This window comes from Mauremys reevesii, linkage group 5, assembly GCF_016161935.1.
Source record: "Mauremys reevesii isolate NIE-2019 linkage group 5, ASM1616193v1, whole genome shotgun sequence".
In the NCBI taxonomy this organism is placed as follows: domain Eukaryota; kingdom Metazoa; phylum Chordata; order Testudines; family Geoemydidae; genus Mauremys; species Mauremys reevesii.
The window spans coordinates 56,591,356-56,611,308 of record NC_052627.1 but is presented as its reverse complement, the minus strand read 5'-3'; the positions used below and the strand labels follow the sequence as shown (position 1 = coordinate 56,611,308).

The following is a 19,953-nucleotide window of genomic DNA, read 5'->3' as shown; positions in this document are numbered from 1 at the left end:
TACATGCTTACTTTTCTTAAACTGGCCACTGTACACTCGTTCATAAGCCGAATATTTTTGGTAAAAAAGTGATGCATCAAAGAGCGGGGGTCGGCTTATAAACGGGTCTACACCAGAATTTGATGATTTTAAACTCTATGGAATCATTGAATTGAATATCTAATACATTGTCGTTTTATTTACCTGGAGCGTCTGCAGGCACGGAGACCCTCAGCTCCCTGTGGCCGCGGTTCAGCGTTCCCAGCCAATGGGAGCTGCAGGAAATGGCACGCCATTTCCTGCAGCTCCCATTGGCTGGGAACGGCAAACTGTAGCCACTGGGAGTTGAGGAGCTCCGTGCCTGTGAACGCTCCAGGTAAACAAAAAGTTGAGGCCCCGCTAGAGGCTTACCCTAATGGGCCGGGAGCCAAAGTTTGCCAATCCCTGAAATATAGGGTCGGCTTATGAAAGGCTTATACTGTTATTGCTATTTTTATCTAACCATCTTGGGGGAGGTCGGCTTATAAATGAACGGGCTAATGAACAAGTATATTACGTGCAACTCAGTGAACAGCTTATAGAGAGATATCATCTTTGGTATAGGTTTGCATATAAAGCCTCCAAGCCTTCTTCTCAATAGGCTTCCACTGAGGGGGAAAAAATTATCGTTGGTGGCAACTTCTGAAGGTTCTGAACTCCTGAAAGAATTTTGACCATCCAAAACCTGGGGCTTGGGGATTCTCAACTCCAGTTTATGGATGGTTGTTTATTGCCATATTGTGCATTAGAATGGGGGATAACCGACTGGACCAAAAGATCAAGCTTCCTATCCACAAGCTATTCAAGAGAATTACAAATCTGTGTATGCAATACACCCAGGGTAATCTTTTTGCCATAAAATGATGCAGAATCATCTTAGCATGCCAGCCTGCCATTTCGCTGGAGGACAGATGCAGTTCTTCTGGAAGGCAGAGGTATTCTGCAGTAATTTAGCATCAGGCCAGATGCATGATATTCTTTTGGCAGAATTCCTTTATAGTTCCCCTGTCCAGAAAGTCTGCTGCCTTTCCTCTTTTCAGGCTACATGTAGGATATATTTCAGATTTCGGCAGTTGACCGATTGTCTTGCCATATGCTATTTAAAACATATTTCTCTGAGTTCCATGCTTTTGAATAGAAATGAAAGAGAAATGAAGGTGCCTCTGTCATAGTTCTGGGGCTCTCTGTCAGGTCTCAGGCTTTGCCATCAACTCTCTTGGGGAGGGACCAGTCCCCCTGTGCTTCATTGTGTTTATCCCAACAGGTCTGACCTTAGCCCTGACTTCGCAGTTTTGCCCTCTCTCACAAAGGCCTGTGAGAATGTGCAGTAGTGACCAACCAGCTTTCACAGAGCACAGTATTTTAGGACAAAAGCATTACAGAGAGAATATATCATAAGACAAACTGTCTTCCACGTGGGGAATCTGGTAGGCCTCAAAGTCCTTCAAACCCAGCTAGCAGGGTTTGCCCTCTAGGTTACAATCTCATGTCAGTTTTGGATCATAATGAGAAATGCCACAAGACTGTTCAGGTGGACATTTTATACAGTTGCGGACCTTTGTTTTCCCCTTGCTTCCTAAAACAGGTAAAACCAGTAAATGCTCCCACTCCCCAGGGAGTGAAATTTCAAAGGCTGGGTGTCTGCTAGAGCTGTGTGAATACCAAACCAAAAAAAATCCAGTAATTAAATTTTCATTTAGATCAGAGAGAGAATATTTTTGGTGTTCTTGACAAAGTAAAAACTGAAAAAAAAAATCATTGATGTAGAACTAAATGATTTGACTATCAACTCAAAACTACATTTCAAAATGAAATGTCAGCATTTTCTAAACAAAATGTCCATTTGAATTATTGCATTTGAAAATTTTAGTTTTGAAACAAAATGTCGTAACTGTTTTGACATTTCCCAAATAGTTTTGGTTGGAAAAAAAAAAAGATTTGCTGATCTTTTTCAGCTGAATTTTTATTCACTGAGGGAAAAATTGCTCAACTCTAGTATCTTTATAACTGGCTTTGGAAACTTTGCATTAATTCCCCCTCCCCTCCTGCCAATTGTAGATTCCACAAGAAACCCACCTAACAAGCCAGAAATACAAAGATGCATATAACACATATTGATATAAATGTCCCATGAATATTCTATATGCTGTAGCATTGGGTACACCTCAGTGTTGTAGTCTTTTGAAATTTCCATGCTTCCTAGTGATGCTTCTGTCACAATGCCTTTCTTTTATAAAACTAGGAATTCTAGGCTAGAAGAAGGTGAGAAGCATACCAAACAAGCAGAATGAAATGCTAGACAATTCTTAAAGACTTTGCTTAGTTGGCAAAACTAAAAAGAGAACTTTGTTATGAGAATAGAAATTTATTAGAAAGATTATTTTGATGAACAAGAGAGTGAAAGTGTTTTGTCACTTAAAAAGCAATATTTTTGTCCATGCTAAATAAATTGAGAAGAGATTCTTTGTACTATCATTGTGTGATGTTTGCTAGCAAGGATTACTTTTGTCTGCACCCCCATGTCTAGAATAAATTATATACACAATCCTTTCCTGTACTTCTGCATTCTCCTATTCATTCTACAGTGTTGGAACCAGTATTTTTCCATCACAGGCTGCAGTTTTCATTTTAACAGCTTTCACAAGGTCAGTGACCTTTCTGAATTCAACATTGTTCTATACAAATGTCCATACCTTATCTCGGAATCTGTATGTATTCAGAGGATCCCTGAAATCAAGTCTGCTTCTGACCTATTGTGCCAATCTGAATTTACAGCCTGAAATAGTGGTTTAAGGACAAGCTGAGGGGTGGTCTGCTGAGGGCTTGAGAGCTTGTACAGGCTCACCTGTTCCCAATGTGGTATTTCCATACAGTTGATATGCCACGGTTTACAACTGCAAAATAAAAATGTTACTGATCATCCCTGGTTTTGAAAGTGCCACCGGATTTCAGGTTTTTTTATAGGAATAGGAAGGATCCCTCCACCCTTCCTCCCTGGCAGGCACAGTGCTGAGTGGGTAATGGCTACAGTTATTTCCTGCCCCTAACTGGCTGCAGTAGCTGAAACCTTAGGAGACTGGGAAAGGGAGCCAGAAATGGCAACAGCTGCACCACAAAAAGAAAAAGAAAAAAAAAAAAAGCAAAGTAGAGAAAAGATTAATTAAAGGCAAGGCACTTTACAGTAGGTCATTTACAAGTTATTGGAGGGAAAAAGTGTTCTGTTGCTGCTATGCATGTGTGTGAACTGCATCGCAAACTGCACAGTGAAACTGAAAGCTTGGGAATAAATGTTAGGTGTACAATACTAATGGAGCAGGCTCATTCTGGTGCTATATTTCAGAAAAAAAATTCTAGCTGATGCAGTCTCTTGGTTTTAAAACTAGCAAGGAGTCAGTGACAATTTTAGCAGCTTCAGTGCCATAGGGAACCACAAACTGAAGCTGTTAATGACTAGAAAAGTGGAAAAACACTGATGCTTTCACAACAAGCAGATCTAAAAACCTGCTAGTGTTTTAATGAAATTAAAAAAAAATCTCATATTGAATTTTTATTTTCAAGACTTCTCAGTGATTTCAGTGCAGGTCGGGTCCTAGTAACCTAATGCTAAAATGTGCCATCATTTTCTGTAGCTTTAAATCCTCTCCACTTTAAGACTCCAAATTATAACTCCCATTCTTCTGGCTGACATCTTAGTCTGTTCATGAGTTACTGTTGAATGATTCAAGTCATTCCCTTCCCCATGGCTGAGCATTGCCCTAGAGAGCAACAAACAGGTACCAAGGTAGGTATTTAAACATGGGTCTCCTGCATAGCGCTGAAAAACACTACAACTATCCCACAGGATCAGCCCTAATTTGATATTTTTAGTTTTGTGAGTGCTAGTTGTTAGTTTGTTTCAACGTTAAAATTACATTCATAAAAGTATAACCTTCCTCTGTTTGCCCATTTTCTAATTAAGAATGACCCCGAGGACCCTGATAGTGAGGATCTATATATCTTAAGTATTTATATTGCTCCCATAACCATAGTACCTGAGTGTATCACAGTCTTTAATATATTTATCCTCCCAGCACCTCTGTGAGGTAGGGTACCACTATTATTCCCATTTTACAGATGGGAACTGATGCATAGAGAAACTAAGGCCTAGATCCTTAAAAGTAGTTAGGCACCTAAAGACCCACTGACATTCTCAACACTGCCACTCAGCTGCCAGCTAACTAAGTGCTGATGCCCCCTGACAGCTAACAAGATGCTTGGATCCCTAGCTGAAGCCAAAGCCCCAAAGTAGGATCTTACCACTGGAGGCTGATCTTATAGGCCTGCTCTGAACATGAGTAAGGCCTGATACCTGTCAGATCCTACAGCAGGAAAGCTGGATGCAGACCACTGATAGGGTGAAGAGGCAACACAGCATCTGCAGAAAAGTCATCCGAGGACACAAGGAAACATAAGGTGATGTGGATTTAAGTCCCAACTCCGAATCAGGCAAAGCAGGGATTTGAACCTGTCTCTCACATCCCAGGTGAATGCCCTAACTACCAGGTTATAGGGGTATGCCTGTGTGCGCTCTCTCTCCCTCCCTCCCTCCCTCCCTCCTCCTCCTCTTCCCCTCCACCCCCAGTCTTGATGTGGAATGGGAAAATCTCACAGGATGGGAAAACCAGGTCTAGTGACCACTTTTTCAGCTGTTAGTGCCTGGGCTACCTGAGCAGCTGACCTGGCTTAGGCACCTACCTCCTGAAGAAGATTCAAAGGTGAACATCCTGAGCAGACGGGAGAGACCTATCTCTGGCCTATCTCAGGTGCCTAAGCCCTTCCCTATACATTTCATTCATGGCTAGTTTACACAGCTTCCTGCTCAGCTTGCTGGCTTCTGAGGATCCCTTGCGTAGGCACTTGACTCTCCTCATGCATTGTATGGGGAGCTGGTGTGTCTAACTACCAGGGATGAGGATTCCACTAGGCAGCAGACTGCCAAGGGGTTGGGCAGGCACTACAATGCTGAGCAAATCTGGACCTATGCGACTTTCCCAAGGTCACGCAGTAAGCCTGAAGTAGAGCAGGGCATTGAGCCCAGGCCTCCTAAATCCTAAGCTAGCATCCTTCCTTTAATAACAGGCAAGTCAAAGGAGTATTTTCTGCTAGACATATGCAAGATCAGAAGTCTCAGCTATTAGTTCAATGTGTACACATGAATACCTACAACATATTCACCTGAAAAAAACTCCCCATTTTTTCTAACTGCATTACAGTTTGTCAGAAGCAGTAATGTCCATTTTGGGAACAATGAAAGAAAATAATTTAAAATGGGGTGCTTACTTTATGCACATAGCATCAACTGAGATAAATTAACAATGAAGACAGAAGAACTCAAACATGTAAAGTTAACATAGCTACTAATACTGGAATGAAAATAACCAGTGGTACAGAAAGAATGGATGAATCAACCAATCCAAATTTGGGATATGAAAATGGTGACATTTTCCCAGATCCTGCCTCTGGATCATCTTGATGTTAAGTGCTGGGAGCCTGTCTGGAGAAAATGGAGCTAGTGATGGGACAAAAGATACTCTGCGGGGGGGGGTGGGGGGGGGATCTGCGGATGGTCAAGTTTAGAGAGAAGGATGAGGGAAATGTTTGTGTAGGGTGTATTTGAAAATCCAATTTCCAAGCCAAAATCAAGGGCAAAATTCTGATATATGCATTCAGAACAGAGTGGGAACTTCACACTTTTACAGACAAATAGATGTAACTTGGAAGAGGAAGAAGTGTAGAATTGTATTTCTTAAAATGAAGATCTGTGTCACTCAGCAGTCCAAACGTATTTGGCAAAAACCCTGAAAGGGCATCAGACAGTTTGATTATTTTCTGGATCAAACATATGGACGTCTGGTGAAACTATTAATTCTTCTCCCAAGTGGCTTCTGCATATTCCTGCTTGTAGGACACACTTTTTCCTTAGCCTTCTTTGTGGGTACCACTGAGCTTTGGAACCTTCCAGAAAAGCAGTCCTTTCTGGGACTGCATGAATACCCTTTCACCCTCCCCTGAGAGCACTGAACATTAGGTGCTCAAAATACAAGCTGAAGTTACCGGTCACTTCAGTTTCTTCCTTTCCATGGAGTAGCTGCAGAGTATCTCTTCTCAAATCTGGAGAGATTTCTCTGGTTGTTAGATCATTGCAATTTTAGATAGCTTTGATAGCTTTTAGGTAAATTAGATAATCTGAGTTCATTTCTGCACCACTATGGTTTAAACTCACAGACTGAGTTCAATTTTTATTCCGAGCTCATCCTTGCTGCTGCTTATTATTAATCATGTTTATTACAGTAGTGCCTAGGGAACAACCAAGATAAGATCCCCATTGTGCTAGGCACTGCACAAACACAGAGTAGTAGACAATCCCTGCCCTGAAGAGTTTATAATCTAAATAGACAAAGCAGACCAGGGAGAAAGGGATGTAATATCTAAGCAGAGCATCCAATATAATGTCAACAAATGTGATGTTAGTTCCATGATTTTCTGGGGGTAGGGAGGTAGCTTTAGTTAGGAGGGGATTAGCTAAATGGAAAGACAAGGGAAGGGAGTGGGCGAGCAGGGCAGAAAGGTCAGAGGGACAGGTGTGGAGTGAGGCTGAGATGAAGAGACTGAGACAGGAGCTGGGAAGGGGCTGAAGCACATAACCAATCAGCATAGAACAGTAATAATATTTTCTACAGTTTTTACTGGATATTTTTTGTCTGCCAGTCCATGCTTAACCTGCTTGTGCAGCTGCTCCTATTAATTCAATCCCTGCAGTTAAATACTTCCTCCTAGCTCACGTGGTGGAGGATGGGGATCATTGCATGGGTCCTAGTGCCCCTAGAGTATATTGATCTCTCTTCCACAATTCTGAGTCCGGGGGTGCTGTGGGGGTGGGGGCACTAGCTGGACTCCATGTTACCCCTCCACTCCAGTGCAGTAGTACTTGTTATGCTGCTTTTGCAGCTGGTCTGCCAGTTTCCATCTCTCACTTCAGTGTCCTTGCAGCTTATTATTACTTTTCATTTGTTGTCCAGCAGCCCGCAGCATAACAATGTTCTAGGCATATTCCAGAACTGAAGGCAGGGTCCCTGCCCTGAACAGAACAGGTAAAATATACTCATGTTGCTCTTCAAGAGACTCGGTGTCTATTTTTTATAAGCATCATAACAGACATGAGTTTTCAGGTGTAATCATAATGTGGAAAGAATGGAGGCATTTCACATAACCTTAGGAAAGCTTCGCTTTCATTTTTCTTTTGAGACATCTCATCATCTTTTTACTCTTCAGATGGGAGAGTCCCAAACATATGCTATTTTTAAAAAGGGGGAAATTATGTGCCTGTAATACTGCTTTTTTGAAGATACCATCTTACAAAATTCTCATTTGCCTGCCTGCCCAATCTCCACTCTAAGTTTCAAGGTTACAACTTTATTTTATTTTTTACTTTTTGCATTCAGGTTTGTTTTTATTCTCTTCTGACCCATTTTTGATTTTAGGTTTATCATCTTAAACTTTTCTTTCTGCTCAGTCAAAGGAAGTGACTGAAACGTTCCATAGTGCTATATATGTTCAGGGCACAGCTCCCATTGATTTCAGTTGCAGTTGAGTGCTCAGCGCTTCTGCAAATCAGACCGCAAGGTATCAAGTTGGGTGACCAGAAAATGCAGAATGCACAATTAGTGACCACCTATGAAAAGTTGAAGTAATTTACTTACATCACACAGGAATTCAGTGGCCAAGGCATGGATGGAATCCAGATGTCTATGCAGCATTCAAATGCCTTAACCATGAAACCCTCTTTTCTCTTCCTATAGTCCTAACCCTGTGTCTGAGTAGAAGTTTCCTTGATAATCACACACAAAAGAAGAGGAAAGAATATTACTATGTTCACTCATTAACTACCTATTTCAATTTGTGCAACAAGAGAAAGCTGGATGTCTTACAGACAACAGCCTCCTTCAGCACACAGCACTGATTCATCCCCAGAGTGTAGGCAAAAACAGCCTTAATTCGGGCATTCCCTAACTTTTGAGTGCCCAATTTTGCAACCTTACAATGTTATTTTAATGTTTTTTGTGTGTAATTATTATTTATGATGGTATCGTGGCACACATTTTACTCTACCAACATCCTGCCTAATTAGCTATTTAGGGTTAAATTGTAGCCATTTACCCCGGCTTCCATTGGTGCGTAACTACATAGAACCAAGTGAATTTGGGAAGGCACAATCACAGATTCCTGGCATCTGTGGGAATGTGTCCTCCTCTCTCCCCTTTGTGCCCACAATAAATCCCAACATATTTGGTGATTTTGCTATTTTGAATCTCCAGTAACTTGTACTACGTGAATTTAATCTGCAGATTGTTGCAGCATCTGATGTTGATGTGGTTAACTTGCCATTTTGTTGTAGTCCTGTGGTGCTGCTAGTTTCCTGAATACACTGCAGGTGTTGCACATGTGATTTGAGATTCATTTCTGATGCTGCACTGTGAACCACTTCCTTTATCAGGATTTGTGGTGTTACACTGAGTCTGATATAAAACAACTTGCTGTGTCTTGGCCCTCAATGTACAAAGCTCCACTTTAATTACTCACCTTATAACAACACATTTTATAATTATCAAAAGCTGTGCTAAAGTAAAGTTATATGCAAAGGGGCACTGTATTTTTCATGGGATAAATTTTTGTCTGGTGTAGCGAGAATTATAGTTCTCTCTAAATAATTAAAATAGTTTCACTTGTTTTAAGGATTTACTGATTTCAGAGATATTTCCTATGCATAAAATGAAGAATCAGTGTAAAAATGGTCAACTGTGTCAAATAAACATAAATATTTTAAGTACATTTAAAACATTATGTTTCTGGATATTTTCATATATATTTTTTGAAAATGGTGTGGTCAGTTGTGTTGTATCAAAATTACTAAATAAGAAGTTATGTAATAATGTTCCATGCCTCTTTTGTTCTTTTTTTAAAATGTTCATAATAAGATTATGAAAGGGAGATGGAAGCCTACAAAAATATTGAGTGGATGTTGGATGTTTACATTTTGTTACGTGCAGGATTTTTTGGAGTAAGATACTATTAATCGTGTGTGTGTGTGTGTGTGTGTGTGAGAGAGAGAGAGAGAGAGAGAGATGTATCAACGAAACTTCTGCTCAGCATTAGTTTTTCAGATAAGTTTTGCTTTTTACTCAATCCCCGTTTATCGTAATGAGGTAGAAGGAAATCAAAGGACATATTCAAGGACACAGAATAAGTCAGTTGCCCAGCTGGAACAGAATCCAGAATGCCCCTGTCTCCTAATCTTTTGCTCTGATTACTAAGCTTCCATTCCCTATTTTATATTGACTAGCTTTGCAACACCTTAACTGTAAGCAGAAAAGTAAGCAAGCTGCTCTAGTGACGTTGCCTTATTCTGTCTAAGGCTGAACCAAGAAAGTAGCATAAAAACAATACCACCACCAGTTTTCCTAGCAGAGACTGCTTGTGAGTTAAGCTCAGCCTTCAACACGAAGCAAACCATAGATCTCTTGCTGAGTCACAGTGCTAGTTAATGTATAAGGTGGCAAAAAAGAAAGACAGAAACCATTCTGCATTGACAGTGCCTCTGATCTCGCACAAGTGACTTCCATTTACTTTAGCAAGCTAGTATGTAAAAAATCAGTCTAGATACAGATTTTGTTTAATAGTGCAATAGGCGACCAACAGTGAGCACAGGAAATGGTATTGGAATTATTACTGTAGGCAGTAGATATGTATATTATTCACTGAACTACAGGCATGCCATTGTTCGGAAAAGAATATTTCAGAATTTCAGAAAAATAAAAGAAATGCCTTATGGAAGGAATATCATGAGAAGGAATTTGGGCAAGGTTATATTTTAGAAAGTGGAGAGGTAGGTTAGATGAAAGCCAAGGTGTTAACAAATATCTTGGTGTGTCTGAAAATGAAATGGATTATAAGACGACACCATAGGCCACATTTGCAAAATTGACATTCAGCTGCATAGGTACAACATGCACATAACCAAAATCCTGGGCTTTCGTGCAAACCCTAATTTGCATATAAATATCTATATGTGAGTAAGTCAGGGTTAGTGCAAATTCATTGAAGTTGGTGTGCTCCCCGTGTGGTGCATGTCATTTTGAAAATTTAAATCAGGGAAATCACCAACAGAGAAGTACCCTCTGTGGTACAGGAACAACCTGATATCAAAATATAACTCGAAATCCATAAACAAAAATTAATTTAAAATGTTTTTAGAACACAAATTAGGTGGTTTTGAAACTTTTTTTTTACAATTTGTTGAAAAATAGTATTTTTGTCATTGTTTTGCTAAGTGCTAATCAAATAAAATTGTTGTCATTTGTAAAATACTAGCATTATGATATACAAAATATTTTGAATTTTTCATTTTAATTCTGTTCCTCTGTTTCCAAAAAAATATCTGTAATTATCATAAGTTCAGTGCACTTGAGTCAAATTTCTAATCTTGCCCCATTTGCTGCTTGTGCTTCATTTTAACTCTAGCTGAAAGCTAGATCCAGGATGCCTTTTACACTCTTTCTTGTTCAGTTCACTTGCATTCATTCCGCTATTACAGCCTAATATTTGCTGTGCTAGTTCTATAGCCCATCACCTAGACTATAGCTGTAACTAAGCAGTACAACTACTGTACAGCTTTTCATTTATAATATACCCAGCTGCTCATTTTAATTCATCTGGGAACTGGCTCATGTAACATTTATAACGCAGAAGAGAGATGGACTGGATATTTTGTATTTTATAGTTTCAGGTTTTCTATATGTTGTACCATGACTCGCTTGCTTACTTTGTAACAAAGAAAAAACCTGAGTTGTTTTTTTTTTTGTATAGGGGAAAAAAACCTAAGGTTGGAGGTAGACATATGGCAAAGAGTTCTTCCAATTGTCAAAACAGGTGTTTATTACAGAAATGGGTGATGGATGATATTGAAAACTGTAATGTTACTTTGCTAGAGAGATTAACTGTATGATACTGTGTGGGCACAGATCAAAAGAACTGAGCTGTAACTTTTTTCTAAAGGGAACAATTTAAACTGCAGTTTGTAAGATTCCTTCAAACTTTGTGCTTGCCTAGCCTGATAGTGAAAGTACTGTTTTAAACCTTTATTTTAATAGGCTAGGACTACAGTTTTAAATTAATCGGTGAATAAGATTTAAAGAGAAAAGAGTGCTCTGCACCTTTGAAAATCAGGCAGTTGTTAGTGTTACAATCAAGTTCCTAATTCTACATTTTATTAATCCATTTCTGAAAATCTAGGCAGGCATAGAATCACCAAATCATAGAAATGTAGGACTGGAAGGGATCTCGATAAGTCCAGTCCCCTGCACTGAAGCAGAACTAGGTATTATCTAGTCCATTCCTAACAGATATTTGTCTAACCTATTCTTAAAAACCTCCAGTGATGGAGATTCCACAACCTCGCTTGGTAATTCGTTCCAGTGCTTAACCACCTTGACAGTTAGGAAGTTTTTCTTAATGTCTAATCTAAATTTCCCTTGCTGCAATTTAAGCCCATTACTTCTTGTCCTTTTATGTACTTGAACACTGTTATCATGTCCCCTCTCAGTCTTCTCTTCTCCAGACTAACCACGCCCAATTTTTTTCCATTTTTCCTCATAGGTCATGTTTTCTAGACCTTTAATTGTTTTTCTTGCTCTCCTCTGGACTTCCTCCAATTTGTTCACATCTTTTCCGAAGTGTGGTGCCCAGAACTGGACACACAAATCCAGCTGAGGCCTTATCGGTACTGAGTAAAGTGGAAGAATTACTCCTTGTGTCTTGCTATAAAAGATTATTTATAAATAGATATTTATTTATTTATTTATTTATTTATTTGGTTTACAGACTTGTACTGTAACTTGTTTTCTGAATATAATTGTATATTTGCACCTATGCATTCAGTAATTTATTCATCCACTTTACCATGTGGATTTAGAAATGAAAGGAACTTAGTGTTAGTGTGTGCATCATATGATGCATGCAAATACCATTCTTAACAATGCTGCTTGAAATTACAAAAATTATAGCTGCTCATTTTCTCTGATACCGTGGAATTATAATGTTGGCCAATGGGGTAAAATTAATAACTACTTTTTATTTAGTATGCACTAGCATCAAAAATAAAAAACTCCAATAAAAGACATCACTCCATTTTAAAATAATACTTAGATTTTCTATCATGTTAATAATGGCCTAACCATAGGAAAATACTTATGCAGTGGTAACCTCAGATTCTTGAATGAGACTGCTACTGCCAGTGGTATTTTAATGATATTACACAGAAGATATGCAGTGGCAAACAGATGAATTAAAATGACAGGATCTCATAAATGTTCAAATGCTTTAGAGAGCCTTGGGAACTATAAATGCTCTCGCATATTCCCATTCTTCTGCGGTATCATGATGCAGGTACTCCCAGTTGCCCTACATACTGTACAGCACAGAAGTCATTCAAATACAGTAGGTCTGTGCAGTGAATTCAATTATATGAATGTTTTAATGCAACGGAACAAAATTGCCTGTAACTTTTTAATAAATTAGTGCACTAGAAAGAAATAATGCTTTTGCTAGCCCAAATGGCCACACTGACTTGTGGTATTCTAGTCTCAATTTATTTTGGGAAGCAAAACCATTTTTAGATCAGAATTTTACTAAGAATGCCTGCCAATTGCTCTATTTTAATTCTTCATTTAAGAAGAGGAGGCTGCAATATCTTGTGACTGGAAGGCATGAGAAAGGAGCAAAGGGTATAAAGAGATAAGCAAAGCATGCTTATTAGCACATGCAGGAAATTATTTTATGATAAAGATTGAACAGTGGTTGACCAGTAATAGTTTTTCAGAATTATCTTCTAAGAGATGCACTTACTTGAACATCTTCAAGTACTCTAATAGCAGCATCCCTTCTCCTGTTGTTTCTAGGAAACTTTACTATCCTTCAAGTCCCTGCTCATGAGTCAATTATTGTGTTCAGCATTATGCCACTAACCTTCATTCTGCCTGATCTCCTGATCACTCCTGCACCTAATCATTTTCTGTTATTCCTCTTCTATGAGGTACATTTTATTGCTGAATGATTTTTTTATAATTCTTCTCTCTACCCTCTCTCTCTCCCAGTTTTTTTTTTAAATTAAATATGAAACTCATTAGCCATAATGTAAGAACAATAAGCCACTGTGGAAAATGAGGGAAATATCTGTATTATTTTTTATAGACAAGATTTCAGGTTTTTCTCAGTTTACTTGCTCAGTTTTGTACTGCTGCCTACCTGGACTCAAAGAGTTAAGTCATAGACCATGACTTTAATTCAATCACCATATTTTAAAGACAGTACACACGAATTCCTTGGAAGCTTCACCTCCAGTTGAAGTCTCTCTGACAACTCCAGGGGAGAGAAGGGGAAAGAAATGGCTAGGAAGAGAAATAAACCAGTTCTGCCTAGAGAGCAAATGAAGGGGCTTAGGGGGAAATCAGGACAAGATGTTTGAACTGGATAAAATGTGGGCCTCTGGAACACAGAGAGGGATACAGAGAGCATGCTGCAGCAATAGTCTGTTACTTCCATTTCTGGGGTGGGAGAAACTCTGAGTAGAACCCACCAAATCCGGCAAAGAAAGATTAAGGTTTAAATAAGGGGGAAATATATGTATAGACCTTTACTGTTTAAACACTTTGCTCTGTGTGCTGCATACCTTTTGGGTGAATAAATAATATTTTGTTTTGAAGGTGTTTTTGAGCCCCTTTAATCAGCTTGGTAGTCTGATTCCTGGAGGAAAATTGCTTACAGGTGCCAAACGCTGTTAGATCGGTCAGTGAACATGGAACTACATGGTTCCACCTGGAGAGAGATGAATGTAGCGAAAGCTGCCCACAGAGGGGTGTTCTTGAGAGGAGCTAAAATGGATTTAAAGTGCATCTCACTCTCTCTAATAACAGCCACTCTGTGGTGTGGTTTAGTAGGCTGTTGACTAACATCCTGGTGGTTGAAGGAACTCTGCTTCTACAGTGTATTTGAGGCATCCACATTTTGTGTGCTAATGTATACAGTGCAGCTGATTGCTGTATTAATTCACAATTCAGTCACATGATAAAATATAGTAAGCCACTCTTTCTTTTCAATATTCAGTTTGTCCAGGGACTTTTCATGTTACGTAAGCATAGACTGCCTTCAGTTTATTAGAACCCCCTGTTTTCTGGCAAAGCCATGGCTCCCAAGTGGTTGATTAGCTGGGTTAATTTCATTTTGTGTAACTTGTAACACAGGTCCATTTAAAAGTATCTGAAGCATGTCCATGGATTTCTCCTTATGCCTCACTACATTTGCAAGCTGACAGTACTCTGCCATGCCTTATTGCTTAATTATGAGAGTTAACTGACCACTTCCCAGAAATAGTGGAAAACAGAGATCAGCAGTCACTGATTAAACGCAAAAGAAGATCTCTCACAACTTTGTCTTAAATCCATCATAGCAACGGAATTGCATAGCTCGTATTCTTTGCTTCCTCAAGAAAGGACAAACTTCATCTCCACACCCCATAAAATGTTTACACCTATTTTTTAAGCTCATCTTAATTGTAGTTCAACCCATCACATGTAGTCCCAATTGAAAAGATCAAAACAATTGGACCAGTTACCTAATTAAAGTCAATGCAACCATAGGAATAGGGAACAAATGTTCAATTTTGCAATGTCTATTGCAGGATTAAAGAGTTATAGCTATAATTTGATTGTAATATATGGATGTAATAGTTTAGCTCCTTAGATGAAGCAAATTTTTATGATCATTCTGTAACCCACATGACTTCTAAACTTTCAGTTTGTATTTTCATTTCTCCAGGGTGATGTATTGTTTGATAAAGTGCATCTATTTTACAGTATTTAAGTATCCATTCATTTTAATGGAATTGGTTCTAATATCCATTCCAAAGGATATTTTAGAACAGATTTGATCAAATTGAATTTTTCCCTTGTTTGTGGTTATTATCTGAAAGCCCTTTTTCTTGTCCGTACAAGATTTTATGAAAGTAGAAGATGTAAATATTGAATAGTGGCAATATATAATCTGTGTCTAAGCATCTAACATAGATTTTTGTGAGAAGATCTATGTTTATTGTTGTAATTTATGGAAATTGCATGAGAGCAACTGAGAATAGTCGGGAATTCAGTATAAGCATAACATTAAATTTGAATACACTTAAATTTTTTGAAGCAGTTGTGACACAGTATGTAGCACTGATTAGATAGGCCCTGCAAAGAAAAATCAGGGGACCCAGGTCCCTATTCTTCTCTTTAGGGTTGCTGAGAAATTGTCTTTTCAAAACATGTGTGACAGTCTTCTTTGACAAACCTAACTTGTACACGAAATTGGTAAGGAAGAAGTATTGTAAACTCACTTTATTATGTACTATTATTATGTATTATGTGCATTGCACAATCTGTGAGGTGTAAGAGTGGGTGGAATGTGTCCTTAGCTATTATGTCCCGTGCCAAAAGCAGGAATGCCTGCTGCAGTCTCACAAGTTGAGCTCAAATGTCCCCTTCTGCAAAACTTGAGAGAGCATTACTTGCAGGTGGATAAAGGGAGGAAAACTTTTAACAGAGAGGATAATTAATCACTGAAACAATTTATTAAGGTACGAGGTGGATTCTCCATCACCTGACATTTTTAAATCAAGATTGTGTGTCTTGCTACCAAATATGCTGTAGCTCAGCCAGAATTTATGGGCTTGATGCAGGAATTACTGCGTGAATGTATACTCTTATGCAGGAGGTCAGACTAGATGATCATAATAATCCCTTCTCGCCTTGAAATCTATTAAATCTTCATCTTGTTCAGAGGGATGAGGTTGAGAAACAGGGTTCGCTCCAGGCAATTAAACCGGTGGCCATCTCTGGAATTTCCTGGATCCACAAAGAGGCAGGGGATTCCACAGGAATCTTAGTGCCTCCACAACAGTGCTGGGGCCCTTAACTCCTTTGTAGTGCAGCTACCATTTCTATGAATCATGATCCATATCTCCCACTCCTTCCTATTCATAGATCCCTGGACTAGTGTGGAGCCCTGCATAGATCCGAGAAAGGTGCTATGGATGCAACAGACACCCATTCTCTCCTGTAGAGGAAGCGATCTGAATACAGACCTAGAGGTCAAAATCTGACCTATTGTCATTACACACAGTTGACCTTCAGAGTCATATAAAACAGCATGAAATACTGTTGCAGGAAAGCGATTTTAAACTTCACAATGCACCATAGTGTAACATGATAATTTATAGAGATGTTTATGTGTATTACATCAAAAACAACACCTATGTTAAGGTTGCAAAATCAACTGCTCAAAAATTAGGAGATACCAGAATGCATTTCAGTACCAAGGCAACCTTAATTTGGCCCCTAATGCATATGTATTATGATACATTCTTTAATTACACGATCATAGCCCCTCGCCTCACTCAGTGAAAGGGCAGTTAGTCAATATTTTGTTTTATCCTTCAAATCTAGTGTGTGGCCCTAGGTGGTGTTTACTGCAAACACTTTGCTGCATACATAATTATTAATTTCCTCCTGGGCATTTCTGTGGTGCTCTTGACAGCATATTTCAGTGCTTGAGAAACATTAATGAATTTATCTTCACAATACCCCTGTGAGATTAGGTAATAGTATTATTCCCTTTTTACAGAGGGTGAACCAGGGCACAAAGGGATGAAGGCCAAAATTCTCAAATGTGTCTAATAATTTTGGGTGCCCTGCTTAAGACACTGAGGGCCTGATTTTTCAGAATACTTAGCATTTTTATAGTACTTTATATGTGTTCAAAGCATAGCACCAATCAACTTCAGCTGCAGTGATCAAAAGGGGGCAGACCTGGGTTTCAGAGGCCAAATCTCTCATATTGGGCACACAGAAAATGAGGAATACTCAGAGATTAGCTCTGAATGCTCTGGTTTACGTGACTTACCAAGCATCATACAGGAACTCTGCGACAGAGGCAGGGATAGAATCCAGTTTTCCATGGTGGCATTCAACTTCTTTAACTATGAGAGCCTCCTTTCTCTATCTGCATTCTCTGCCTCATTCATGACACACCTTCCAACTCTGCAAAAAAAGACAGAAATTCTATAGATGGTATCATTCACTACAGAACCCTGATGTATCCACAGAGCAAGCCAATCTTGTGCGCTGAATGAGGCAGGGGTCCTGTGGAAAAAATAGTATGTGATCATGTAAAGCTCAATGCACATGCATAAGGGAGCTGAATTAAGGGTCTGACATTTCCTCACTTTTGAGTGCTTGAGTTTATAACCTTAAGTTTCTTTTAGTATCGTTTTTAGGATTTAATTTCCCACATTTTTGTAAAACAAACTAAAAAAAAATTCTATCATGTGGAACCACACAGACCCCCTAAAGTGGGTCATCAGCAGGGCTTGGACCTTCAGATCCCCAGCACGCACTTTAACCACTTGAGCAAATGGTGTAAATAATAGCAGCAGTAGTAGATTGTTAACCTTTATTTGGACCGAGCACTAGAGGGGGATGAGAGAGACACTTTGCCAGCGGCTTTCAAAGCTGTTTGCTGACAAGAGATGAATGGTGAGACTTGGGACTCCTAGGTGCTGGAGGAGAGTGTGTTCTAGCAGTTATAGACCTTTCTGACTCCTCCTACCCAAATATGTCTCTGTCTGCCCTCTGCTTATGTCCATCCCACCCTCTCCTCCAACCCACCCTGCCCCTCCAGCTCCTACCCCCCTCTCCCTCAGTTCCTTTCCTTCCCCTCCCTCAGTTCCTCCCCTGCTCTCCTACATTCCCAATCACTTCCCATCTCCTCCTTCCCTCTCCCTCTCTGTTTCTATCCAACTGAACACACCCGTGGCTCAGTTACTGCCCTTTCCTACTTGGCTCCTATCCCCCTGTCTCTTGCTTCTTTCTTGGTCAATTCTATCCCTGAGCTCTTGTCTCCCACAGCGGGTCCTGCCCTTCCCCACCCCCCATTCCCATTTACTCTTTCACCTCCCTCCCACTCCCCTTCCATTGCTTCTGTCCAGCCTCCTCCTCCTGTTCCTGTCCCCACCAACTTTCCCCCTCCTCCAGCTGCTGTTCCACCTCCCCACCCTCTAGACCCTGCAACCCTTGTCTGCCCCTGTACTCCTCACTCCTCTGCTTTGTAATTAGGTAGCTTCCTCCTTCTCATGATTTCCTGACTGCCAAAATTAAGGACATAGGAGAGAGTGTCCCCCTTTGCTACCGCATCACCTGGCAGCCAACAGGAGCAATTACAGGGAAAGTTCTGCTCAGCTCTTGCAGCCATTAGCTGGAGCATGCTGTGTGTAGAAGGAATCTTCAGAGAATTTAGCTACCACGCTCTAACAAACTTCTACAAAGCATGTGCAAACTGAGATTTTTTTTTCCAGTGCTTGCAACTTGGCCAAATTTGGGCAAAAATTCATGGGGATATCAAAAGGCACATCTCTGACACAACATTTTAAGTTTCTGCTCCAAAGCATGTAGGTGCTAGTGCTTCTCAACAAAACAGTTGTAAGAATTTTTTTCCCATGGGCAAAACAACATATTTTCCCCTAACCTCATTCTCAGAAATGGCTGAACTGTTTTAGCTGATACTTAAAATTCACCCTGAGGCAGACATCTGGTATGGAAAATTTCAGACTAACTGCTAAAGGTTTTCAGTTGCTTGCGACTTTGCCAACAAGGTTTTATAATGGGAAGTGTCGGGGCAATCTTAACTATACGTAGTGCCACCACTTCCACCTATAATCTGTTTTTTGCCAGATTTCATACTGTTTGCTACATTATTATAGAAAATAAAAAATATTCCCTTAAGTTAAAATAACAGGGCTATAGATACTGCACTTGCAAGTAATGAAAGTGATGATCAACCATGCAGTCATTTTACCTTCTGCCAGAAACTTAACAATTTTACTGCAAAAGGTCTATAAAATAAAATCAAAATTACTGATACACTGAAACAGAGAACTGTTGACTTTATGCCAATTCTTACCTCATTCCCATAAATCTAGTACTCACACTTTTACACAGAATTCTATTTCAGGTAAATGTAGATGTATAAGAATACCGAGAAATTATAATGCATTACTAACCCAAATAGCCCAATAGCCAAGCTCAGCATACCTTTCAGATTTGCATGTGCAACATAATTTGGTAATAAAGTGCTGACCTTTTGATAATAGCAGATTTCTGTCTTTTGTTTAAAACAAGAGTTGTTCAATTGTAAGTCTCCTATAAACCTCTTGAAATTGCTGCCATTGCTTTCTGAGCTTCTTTCTTCAACAGCTCTGTATTTATATTCTCTGATCTTGGAACTCTAAAACTTGCATATGTATAACACCATAAGTGAATCACAGAAATTAGTATAACTTATTCACAAGCAGAAACTTGCTTAAGAATGAAAGTGTCTTTCAGTGGAGGCCAGTTAACAACTCAGAAATATGTTTTGTGACTTTTATGAAAAATCTTCACCTTTAAACTTCCCTTCCCTTGGAACTGAACAGCTAGGGGATCCAGCCAGTCCTGCAGTACTATATAATCTTTAATTATGATCACCTCACCTGATTCATGTCACCCATAATGGAAGGTTGTTAGGTCATCTAGTCAATCCCCACCAATGCAAGATTGGTTGCTGCTGTACATATTTAGTGCATTGTCAAGTTTTAGATACTGATCCTCTAAAGACTTATGTGCGTGCTTAACGTTATGCACTGAGAGTTGTTCCACTGATGTCAATGAGACATGTAAAGTTAAGAGTGTGCATAAGTCTATCCAGGACCAGGGCCATAGTTTTAAATGTCTCAAGCAATGAAACTTCCACCATTCCTTTGAGAGACTATTACAT

General features: G+C 39.4%; 1 protein-coding gene and 1 pseudogene across 5 annotated transcripts in view; one reads left to right on the top strand and one right to left on the bottom strand.

Annotated features, from left to right (window-relative positions):
- NR3C2 (nuclear receptor subfamily 3 group C member 2) overlaps positions 1–19,953 on the top strand; it is a 258,185-nt gene that overhangs the window by 147,364 nt on the left and 90,868 nt on the right. The gene's annotated exons all lie outside the window — the stretch shown is intronic.
- On the bottom strand, positions 2,593–2,906 carry LOC120406091 (annotated as a pseudogene).